Consider the following 9,634-nt stretch of genomic DNA (forward strand, 5'->3'; position numbering starts at 1 on the left):
GCAGCACCTCCTTCTCTGCAGGAAGGTTGTTTCTTAGTTATGAAACAACCACTGAGATTTTGTTTGTGTCTGTATGTTTTTATATACATGACTTGGATGACTAGATGGATGTTGGATGAATAGATTAAAAAGGGCATTTCAGAAATGTCTAATGAATTGCAATGCCACCTTGCTTTTGCTGTCAAGGTGATATGAATTCAGCTTTATGAAGCACTCAGGATGTTTTATTATGACATGATCAGCAGTTTGTGTTTTTTTGGTTTTACTATAACCTATTAAAAATGAAATGCATTTGTACTTCCAGTTCTGTGCTTGGGAAGGTCTTGGATAACTTTTCCTAATTATTGGTGCCTGAAGTTCCTAATGTGGCACTCAAGAGGAACCATGGTATCCCAAGACACCAGCATTGTTAACCTTGAAATTCCACTGCTCCTTCCAAATGTTAATTGCTTTAAAAATTAGGGATCCAAGCCCAAAATCTACCGGGATGAGCAGAGTTTGGAATAGCTAAGCTGGCTAATCCTGGGCACTGTCAGGGCTACATGTACTGAAGTCTCTCATTTCAACTCAGTGGGGGCTCAGCCAGGGTAACTCCCAGAAAATGAGTGTGTTGCCGGCATGGCAGGGAAGGAAACACTTACCCTTGCTCCAAACTCTGTTTAGTTTGGTCACATGGCTGAAGAACCCAGCAGAAGTTACACTGGCTAAAGGGGTTTATGGGCTTACGAGACGACACCAGAGCTGAGGATGCAGGTGGGCTCTGCGGGAAAAAGCTGCTTCTACAAGCCCTGCAGAGCCCTTTTATTAAAGGTAAAGGGACCCCTCACCGTTAGGTCTAGTCGTGGACAACTCTGGAGTTGCGGCGCTCATGTCACTTTACTGGACGAGGGAGCCAGCGTTTGTCCGCAGACAGCTTCCGGGTCATGTGGTTAGCATGACTAAGCCGCTTCTGGCGAACCAGAGCAGCACACGGAAATGCCGTTTACCTTCCTGCTAGGGCAGCGCCTATTTATCTACTTGCACTTTGACATGCTTTCGAACTGCTAGGTTGGCAGGAGCTGGGACCAAGCAACAGGAGCTCACCCCGTCGCAGGGGTTCGAACCACCGACCTTCTGATCGACAAGCCCTAGGTTCTGTGGTTTAACCCACAGCGCCACCTGCATCCCCTTTTTTATTAGCAATATGCAAAACCAGTCAGATACATTTGGGAGTGTACCCTTTACACATCTTCCAATCATGATATCGGGGGGTGGTACAAAGTTATTTTGGCACCTGTTTCCACAGCGTCATTTTCCCCTTGAACAATGTATGACGACAAAGGTCACAGACAGGGCACGATAGACCACTGAGAAAGCCAAAGGTTAGATAGAGGGCAGGATGTTCAGACAGCTGTGTCTTGACTGTGGGTGGAAGTGTGCTCCACACCTGGCGGTCATTCCTTCAGTCATGTTCCTATCAAAGGGGATTTTTAGCAATGCTTCTGCCAAGGATTCAAAGGTTAGAGATAAAGCAGGAGTTGGCAAGACTTACCGGGCATGGGCTGGATCACTCCTGTGGAGATCCTCCATGGGCCAGACCAGCGCGGCACCGGAAATCACGTTTGCGCATGTCCCCAGTGGCAGAAATCACTTCTGTGCATGCCCAGACACCGAAAATCGCGCCTGCACAGAAGCGATTTTCGGTGTCTGGGCATGCACAGAAGCAATTTCCAGAGCTGCGGAAGAGAGTCCCCACGCCGCACTACGCCGGCTTAGCGCAGCACGCAGAGACTTGCCAAGCAGGCGGCTCAGGTTGGGGGCGGCTCATGGGCTGGTTAAGCAACCCTCATGGGCTGCTTCCGGCCCATGGGCCTTAGGTTGCTGACCTCTGAGATAGAGCAACGCTCTTGCCAAGGAGGCAAAAGGGTCAGAGATATAATGTGGCATGCTGGACAAGCTGTGGCGTGTCTGTGTCAGGCGAGGTGTGCCTCTCACCATGTGAATGCCATTCCTACAGAGCAGGGTCCTGATTACCCCCCTTCTGTAATCCCCACCCCATGTTTTGCTTTTGGATGTGGTTCTGAGGATCACCTGGTTTTCTTCTGTGAAATGGTCGTTTCGTGGTGCCCATCACAGTGCCTTAAACCAGGGGTAGGCAACCTAAGGCCCGGGGGCCAGATGCGGCCCAATCACCTTTTCAATCCAGTCCATGGACGGTCCAGGAATCAGCATGTTTTTACATGAGTAGAATGTGGCCTTTTATTTAAAATGCATCTCTGAGTTATTTGTGGGGCCTGCCTGGTGTTTTTACATGAGTAGAATGTGTTCTTTTATTTAAAATGCATCTCTGGGTTATTAGTGGGGCATAGGAATTCGTTCATTCCCCACCCCCCAAAAAATTAATCTGGCCTACCACATGGTCTGAGGGCTGGTTGACCGGCCCACGGCTGAAAAAGGTTGCTGACCCCTGCCTTAAACTTTTAAATGTGCTCTAGGGTCAGAAAGCTTGGGGTCTGTTTGCTTAAGCACAGTGAATCATATCCAGTAATAGTCATACTTAGAGTTAACCCTCCAAAGCCAGGTTAAAGTGGTTGGGGGCCCTGATGCAGTTCCTAAAATAGGACCCACGCTTTCATCCTGTTAGAGAAATCAGTTTGGGTAGTAGTCTGTGTTTCCATATTGTTTAGGTGCCATAAATTTCAGTATATCCACTTCTGCAATACTTCCTCTGGCATGCCTCACTACGCAGGAGTACAGCATGGGAGAGACAGTAAAAAAAATACTGGGGGAATAGGCAAGCTATCCTTTCATGGCAATTGCCTACCTACTGAAAATGGCTGAAAAAGAAAAGACTAGAATGCATGAGGCAGGGACAGAATAATATTCTTCTCTCTGCTTGACCCTATTGAATGCCTTGGTGACCTGTACCAGGCCTTTGACCATCCTCTTCCATGTATGTTTTTTCCCTTGTCAACACAAGCGAGGTGAGGTGGGGCAGTGTTATTATTGAGGGGCTACAGTTCTCCGCAGAGCCAGACCAAAATTTCACCTCGGTTGTAGATAAACATAGCATCTCATACACTCAACTTGTAAAACTATAGTAATATGTGGTAATGGCAGCATAATCATTCAGGAAACAATTCTTGCATTGTTTTCATGCAAGCTTCTCTTTATAATAAGGAGTGTTGTGTCTATCACAACAGGCATGTTACTTTCACATAACACACTGTGACTTGTGAGGGGAGTACTCTGTACAACTATTAATAGGACAAAGGACTAGGAGAAATCTCTTCTCCCAGTACAACATCTGAATGGCATTCTCTGGAGCAGACTGTAAAACAGGCAAAACAACTGAAAGAAGCTAGTTGTGACAGACATCTTCCCTTAGGATGGGTGCTGGATAACATAGCCACTATTGGTGTGCTATTGGTTATATCAGTATTAGTTATACTGTACAGTGGTACCTCGGGTTACAGATGCTTCAGGTTACAGACTCCGCTAACCCAGAAATAGTACCTTGGGTTAATAACTTTGCTTCAGGATGAGAACAGAAATCACGTGGTGGTGGCGCGGCGGCAGCAGGAGGCCCCATTAGCTAAAGTGGTGCTTCAGGTTAAGAACAGTTTCAGGTTAAGGATGGACCTCCGGAATGAATTAAGTTCTTAACCCGAGGTACTACTGCATTGGTTATATAGCCAACCTAGCAGTTCGAAAGCATGTCAAAGTGCAAGTAGATAAATAGGTACTGCTCCAGCGGGAAGGTAATGGTGTTTCCGTGCGCTGCTCTGGTTTAGTCATGCTGGCCACATGACCCTGAAGCTGTACACCAGCTCCCTTGGCCAGTAAAGCAAGATGAGCACTGCAACCCCAGAGTCTTCCGTGACTGGACCTAACGGTCAGGGGCCCCTTTACCTTTTATTGGTTACATCCTCCCTTTATTTCTCTAGCAAAGGTTTTAGGATTAACTGTTTGTGGTAATGTGGTTATTTACCAGCAGCAAGATGTTACAAATCAGTAAAGAGTAATCTCTGACCACTCAACCATTACTCAGAAGAACTAGGTAAGGACTAGGCACTTTTAAAACAAAACAGGAATTTAATTTTTTACACTGAAGAAGTCGTTGCTTAGTGATTACTTTTGCAAGGCAAAATACTTTGTTACAAAGAGAACTTTATTAACTGTCTTATTGCTTTCAAACTGTCACTGGACAGAAATATTCTTTTTAGGATGTATATTCTTTTACCCTAGCCATAAAATACTTCCAAACCCTCTAACTTTCCCTCAGATAGATAGAAAAACCTTGTCCAGCCACAGATTAGACCTAACCCTAACTGAAAGCCATTTAGCAATCTGTACCCTCTAACACAGGGGTAGGCAACCTAAGGCCGGATGCGGCCCAATCACCTTCTCAGTCCTGCCCACAGACGGTCCAGGAATCAGCATGTTTTTACATGAGTAGAATGTGTCCTTTTATTTGAAATGCATCTCTGTATTATTTGTGGGCCATAGGAATTCGTTCATATTTTTTTTCAAAATATAGTCCGGCCCACAACATGGTCAGAGGGATGGTGGAAACCCTGCTGAAAAAGGTTGCTGACCCCTGCTCTAACAGGTAGCTCCTCTTTGAGCCTATTCATAGAGCCAGAGAACCCTTATCGACAGACAGACAGACAGACAGACAGACAGACAGACAGACAGACAGACAGAAAGTCCCTAATTCTAAAATCCAGATCCCTGCCTACCCCACAGACAACCCCTGCCTGTGCTCTCTCAGACATCCCTATCTCTTGACTGTCAACCTCTAACTTAAATTCCATTCTCTCTTTGTCTCTCCTAATTCAGTGATCCACTTGCCAGCTCCCACTGGTTGTTGGGTCACAAAGAGGCAGACCCAAAGCTTGTCTGTCACACTAGGCTATTGTACCTCAAAGTACAAGACTCTCCATGTATGTCTGGACTGCTGCAGACCCAAAATATATTTCATTACACACCACATTTTCCAAGAGAGAAGTTATAGGGACACAATGTGTAATACAGTGTGGAGGTATTTTATAGGGACACAGTGCGTATGGAAGGACATCACTGGAGGCTTACTGGAAATTTGTAATGATTGCATTTATTTTCCAAACATACAGGGGGAACAAAGGCAGAAACACAACTTAAACACTCTAACAAACAGGCAAAGTCCAACCTGCCACATCAGATATCTAGGAAGAAAGGCAACCAGCATTCTAAGATAGATTTACAGAGCCCCAACTCAGCTTTGTGTGACCCTGTCTTTCTATTTTTTTCTAAAACTGTTTTGCATTGAGGTCTTGTTAGGACTATCAATATCCCAAAATGCCATAAGTACAGTGGTACCTCGGGTTAAGTACTTAATTCGTTCCGGAGGTCCGTACTTAACCTCAAACTGTTCTTAACCTGAAGCACCACTTTAGCTAATGGGGCCTCCTGTTGCTGCTGTGCTGCCGGAGCATGATTTCTGTTCTCATCCTGAAGCAAAGTTCTTAACCTGAAGCACTATTTCTGGGTTAGCGGAGTCTGTAACCTGAAGCGTATGTAACCTGAAGCATATGTAACCCGAGGCACCGCTGTACTTATATGAGAAGGAGAGAACCAAGTTATCAGTGTCAAAAGGAGTGGGGGATGCCAAATATTCTAGGAGTCACTAAGTGTTGCCTTTCACTGAAATTATGTTTCCTTCCAGTATTGAAAATAAAATGTGGGGGTTTCCATAGTAACTTGGTGCTCATGAATAGGCATTAAATGAATCAGGAACTTGAGCCCACATTGCATGTGTTTGAATTAGAAACCTAAATAGAAATTCGTAGGCTGAGGTAAACACCGATGACCTATAGGCTGGAGGAACATTAGAGCATTTTCAGTAGGCCGGTCCTCTGAACCATCGTTATGAGGATTAGGCATGACCAACTTCCATTCTTCAGCAATATAGCTCTGGAAGTGTGTTTTGCCATATGGACTAAGCTGTTATGCACTGACAGACATTATAACACTCTGCACAACCCAACAACTTCACTGAATCAAGTATATTTATTGTTTTCTTAGAATTGTGGGAAAGAGAACCATTGGTAGGTCACATTCTAACACAGGAACAACACTCCTACAAACCAAAATGCTTAACCAATACTTGATAATTCCTTAACCCTGTTTATTTATTACAGTAATTTATGCTATACCTTCCAGGACACCAAGGCAGCTTACGTGTAACATAAATGACTACATATTGAAATAAACATGCACACAAGCAGTAACATATGGGAAATCATAAGAATCTTCCCACTGGATCTGCCTAGCATGCAAAGTCTCCAATCTGTTCCCCAGGAAGTTGCATGTACTGCCTGCTGCTGTGTCTCAGTGTAGAGATGTGAAAGTTTCTCATAATTATCTGCTGAATACAGTGTATTTTGGTTCCAGTCTGTCTGGGATGTGCGGATAAAATAACTAACAAATATTTCCCTTAGTGGGCTAGATGATTCCCTTTTTAATGCCTGTCATCTGATAGTCTTTAGGTTCCTCTTTTGTTAGTCAGACTGTCCCTGCTTATTGCCTAATGGGTATCAAGGGCAAAACAAGAGGGGAATCAGAATAGATTCTAAGTCCTATTAAATAAACTAGGATATATGTCTTAATTTTACCATATTGTTGAAATATGAAGGGGGTCACAGCGTAATTGTGAACAAAAGGATGGGGTCAATGAAACAGGAATGTGTGCAGGAAGACCTATAGTTCAAAAAGACCCTGTAAAGAAAATGTTTTGGACCTGTCATTTGCCTTTCTGCAGTGCTCAGCAAAACACAGGAAATGCAATGTCTGGATTGTGTGTATGCTTCTGTAGAAGCACAGAATAAGCACAGAATGTGGTAAAGGGTTAGTCAGCTCAGCTTCCTGATAATCTAAGCTTCCACTTAAAACATACAGACACACAATCAAGTTTCTAGCCTTTACACTGTGAAGATAATACGCTTGAAAATGTGGGTAATGCCTCCTGAGATTTCAAAAGCTGTCCAGGTAGTCAGGGACAGGACTGCACTGAACTACACATTGTTTTCTCCTCCCAGTAGCTTGTAAAATTGGAATGAATGATGCACAACAGTAACACTGCAAAATAAAGATATAGGCTGCATAATTAAAGTTTTTCCTTATTTCCTTTGGTACAATATAATTAGTTTGCTAAACATATGCTTTCCTTAAGGAAATCAGAAAAAAACCAAGACACCCATAGTTCAGTATAAAGTATTTCAGCAACCAATGAAGACATAAGAAAAAATATTTCAAACAAAAGATCTTACTAAATTGTGTGTCTACCAATAGTCAATAATGACTTATACAAATATTTCTAGGTATTCAATAGTTATTCCTATTAAGTATGATTAATATGATTTTTATGTTAATAAACATTTAAGTAACTTGTTATAACACTGTACATTCTTTAAATCAGAATATTAGATTTACAAATTATGATTGTGTTAATTAGTTACTGGTGATCAATCTTGACAGCTTGCGCTCATCATTGTCCCTTTTTCTTCATTTAATTCATTTACTTCATGTTTACTTTACTTCAAACTTTATGTTCCGGTATTATACAATGCAGACTCCTTTGTGTCTATTAATATAGCTTACTGCTAGATCATATTAAGATAGTTTGCCAGATCTATTAATAATAAGACAAAATATTGTCCTAGCTTTTTGAGCTTTTTAAATTGATTAATAATTGATATGAGAATGCTTGGTAATTACATAACACTTCATTTGCAGTGCTCAGTTGCTTCAGAAACATTTTATCAGTTAAATGGTTCCAACAACTTTGGAAGTTTTTTTACAGATAGGAAGGGTGTGTGTGAAAAATATTGGCTTGCCTGTGATATCCAGTGAGGCCAGGGCAAAGCCCAGATCAGAATTTGATATGCATATCCTGATAGTGTCTGTCAGGATAAATTAACCATTCATCCTGCAGTGGCACTGAGATGCCACTGTCCTTGATATTAATTCTTATAGCTGGGTTTATTGAAACACACACACACACACACACACACATTTCAAGTAGTATTTTATATATATATATTACTAAAAATGTGAATGTTTCATTAGTAACATGGTTTTTATAAATGATAATCAGAAACCTGTGTTGTAGGGTGTGTGCACCTTTTCTTTCCTTTCTATGCAGACATTGTGGAAGTGGGAGTTACGGTACTTGATATATTTCTATACAGTTTTGCTGGATACAGCAGTTTTTGCCTATGCTGCCTGCTCACTGCCCAAGCTGAAGTGCACTGAAGCCCCTGGTGCAGTGTCTCTGGGCTCAGTGGCTCCCTTGAGGACTTCTGGTGTCCACAAAGCCTCCTCCACTGCAACTTAGCGGGCAGAAAGAAAACAAATGGTTGTTTATGAAAGGGAAGTATTTAAGTGATAGAATTTTTTTCAAGAGAGGAGTTTTGGAATATTGAGAAAGATTTAGAGGGAACTGGAAAATCTTTAAAGAATACCTGGAAAACTATTGTAATAATAAACATCTCTTGGCAGAACTAGAATGATCCTTGTAAGATAAGAAACATAATGTTTTTGATATCCGATAAAAATAAAGAAAGTAATACAGTAATTTGGAACTGTGTGTGAAAGAACAATAGAAATAATAATACAATGAGTCTAATCGGAAGTTAAATGTATTTATTCTCCTTTTTATTTTTTTCTTTATTAATTTCTTTATACTTGCTCCCCCCTTTTTCTTTTTCTTCCTTTCTTCCTCTTTTACATTTTTCTCTCTTCTCACTTTCTTCTTTTAGTCTCCTTTTTTCTGATCAGCTAAGAAAAAGATAAAGTTAAATATGAAAAGTTGACTAACCAGAAGTGATGTTTTGTAGTTTGTTAACTCTTGTTAAAGATGGTCAACTGCAATGAATTGATGTACTGTATTAGTTATTGTTGATTTATTGTTATTGTCGAATCTTAAATAAAATTTATTTCCTTAAAAAAAAGGAAAAGAAAGTGACTAGCTTCACTTGTCTGGAACAATAACAGAAGAGACCATCTACATCTGGGGAAACTCTGAAGCTATTCCATTGAGTTGCAGAGGAAGAAAAGGTCAGATTTCTCAGCTCTGACAAAAATGGAAGAGAAACTGGACTCAAGAGGAAAGGGTAAAATTAGAGAAGATGTTTAGTTCAAGACTTTGTGTGGATGCCCTGTACAAAGTAAGTGAAGGAAGTGTGGCTCTTCCACAGCCAGTGCCAAGAGTAACAGTAGCCCTAGGAAGCAAGCTGCTACCAATGTCTATCTTCACACTACCTCTTTTCAGAGACGCTGAGTATGTCAAATATGCCATAAAATTCCTTCCAGGGTTAGGAGTATGCATTGTGTCATGATGATGGACTTCCTGGGATTTCGCTTGACCCCCAAAGGGATGGAGATTGATCTTCCTAAGGTCAGCAGTGTGGCGTCTTGGCAGGCACCAAAGACTAAGGATTTGCAGAGGTTCTTGGAGTTTGCAAACTACTACTGGAAGTTCCTGCCTGCCTACTCGACAGTAACAGCTCCCCTCACTGACTGCTTCATGGAGGCAGGACCTACTGGAGATAGCAAGTTGCTATGCTCACTAGGCCTGACACTCTGTTTAGTCTGTGCAGATGTTTTTGCTAAT

The sequence above is a fragment of the Podarcis liolepis genome, assembly GCF_965112155.1.
Source record: "Podarcis liolepis genome assembly, chromosome: 4".
NCBI classification, from domain to species: domain Eukaryota; kingdom Metazoa; phylum Chordata; class Lepidosauria; order Squamata; family Lacertidae; genus Podarcis; species Podarcis liolepis.